Genomic DNA, 2552 nt, shown 5'->3' with positions numbered 1-2552 from the left:
GACACATGTGTCGGTGCTTTTCTTCATGCTTGTGTATGTGTAAAGCTGTATTTGGGGCTTTTTTTCATTTCCTGAAATTGTGGCATTTTGCACAGTTTTCAGGTGCTGCATTTAAGCATGTGGCTCAGAGCATGCAAGAAACGGGAAGTGCAAAGCTCATTTGCAATAGCTTATTTTTAGCCTCACATTTGCTTGATTCTTCATTTTCATGTTGTTTGGTGTTAGATGGCTGCCACTCTAAATATTGCTGGTGTTTCTCAAAGTGTCCCTGACACAAAGCCAAACAACTTGAACATGTGCAGTTCTATACTTTCCTCAGACCCCCCTGAGCTCTGGCATACTGGTCACTGAAGCAAGGTGTCCTGTCAGGACTACACCATGATGAAGTGGGTGGTCATCAGGTTCTAAGAAATGAAATGGTCATTTAAGTTTAAAAAGAAATGGTTTTATGAACTGTACAGCATCATAACGGCATATAGATACAGTACAGCAAGAAATTGCAGCCATGTCCATGTAAATGGAACAAGCTATTTAGGTCAAAAGGTTACAATATAATCAGTTGCCATTCCTATCAAAATAGAAATTTAAACATTTCAGTCATCCACATATTTAGAGGGAACTTCTGGTGTAAGGCACAGCATTAACATACTTTTCTTTGCCAAATATGTAACATCAGCAAAGGAGTTTAGGTTGTGATTAAAAAAAAAAAAAAGAACAGTAGGTGAGAAATTTTTTTTTTTTCTCTCCCCCCTCTTTTGTGAAAGGTTTTTTTGGATGGTTGCATGAGTACTGGTCCAGTAAGCTTGTATCTTATCTTCCATTCCCAGGGTAAATGTATCAAAAGTGCCTGGAGAGGCTTTGCATTTAAGATACAACTGTGATGTCCCTAGTTTAACGAACTCAACACGAAAACTTGGAGCCTGGTGCTTTACCAGAAGGCATTGATTGAATAGTGTCCTGGATCTCTTTGTTACTAAATGGTGAGTTTAGGAAGGAATGGTCCTTTGATAAGGACTTTATTTCTTTAGTTCATTTACGTTTTTCTGAGCAGGTTTTATCAGATTTTAGCTTTTTCGCTATCCTTGAAGTGAGACAACTTGAGTGTTTCAAAAGAGGTCTATAAAAGTCAGTATGTGTGAGGGGGTGAGTAAAAATTGTGCGTTTCTGGAACAGAGCCAGTAATATAATGGCCATGTTTCTTTCCAGGCCCTGTGACCCCTTCCGGTCATATAGCTTTTACTACAGACAAAATGTACTGCTGAGGTGGCTGAAAGTGAATGTTTTCTCTCTGTGCTACAGTGTTGCTCTTTGTTTTACTGGGTAGACTTAAAATACCAGTGACATGGAGGAGGACTTTTACTTGTAGATTTCCCCCAGGTTTTCCAGCTGCTGGTAAAATAGATAAGCTTTGTAAATTCTTCTCCGTCAAGCTGGAGGACATGCCTTCTGCCTATTGTAGACCATTTTTGAGGATCTTCCTATTTGTTTTAGGTTTAAGTCCATGGGAGGCTGTGCACTCCAAATGTTCAGTGGTACAGTGTGACATTGTGTTCAGTTGGATTAAAGGATCTCTTAAGTAATTGCTCATCTGTACTTGTGCAAGTTTTTAGCCTGGAGACAAATAGCTTGAACATTTATATCCGCTCCCTCACAACTTACGGTTAGTACGTGTGTCTGTGCGTTATTACTGCTTGAAGTAACATGAGAGAGAAAACAAGTACAGTGCGTCTTCCCATGTTTCACTAGTGCTCTGCAAGTGGTTGCTGTTGTGTGCTTCATGTCAGCATGTAGCATACTTTGACTACTGTTTGAGGAATAAATTGTTGTTGTGAGTGAGTGGGGAATCTAGAATTTATTATACAGTGAAACATACAAAATAGGTGAGTTTGGATCTTGGTTGTCATGACCGTTTCCAGAAAGCCTTGGTCAAGGTACAGTGCTCTTTTTGGAAAGGTCAGATTCAGTTTCTCATCATTGATCAGTTATGTCTCAAAGTTTGCTTTTATATTTTCTTTGCTAATCTTTCTTTAAGTTTACAAGGAGAATGGGGTTTTTTCGACCATTTTTTTCCCCACTAATCTGCACCCATCAATGGGATTGAGAAAAAGATTTTTTACTGATTGTCACAAGGGTCTACCTGATGCAAATTAAAATGATTATTTTACTTGCTCTTGTATTTAAAAGTCCTGAAAAGGTTTAATTCTTGCAGATTATTAAGATGAATGGCTGTAATGGAGGTACTTGAGGTGAGAGACACCTCACACTCTCTAGGACTGAGCTGCTTGTGTAGGAGTGAACCAGAGGAAGCATCTTTGGGAGTGTGGTTATGGGTCATCCCAGATGGAACTTCAGCACTTTCTATCAGGGTGTTTGAAAATCAGCATGAAACCAACTTTTGTGTTGTCACACTTGCTGGTGTCAGTAACTGTCCTTCTGTAAGATGTCAAGTTAAATTTTGATTGGCTGTTGCTCAGTGTCACTTTAAACTATTCAACCAGACAGTGTGTGGTGTTGATGAAAACCAGTAATTGTGAAAAAGATGGGTAAAGATG

The sequence above is a fragment of the Scleropages formosus genome, chromosome 10 (assembly GCF_900964775.1).
Source record: "Scleropages formosus chromosome 10, fSclFor1.1, whole genome shotgun sequence".
Classification (NCBI taxonomy): domain Eukaryota; kingdom Metazoa; phylum Chordata; class Actinopteri; order Osteoglossiformes; family Osteoglossidae; genus Scleropages; species Scleropages formosus.
The sequence above is the reverse complement of the archived record's forward strand: the minus strand, read 5'-3'. Positions refer to the sequence as shown.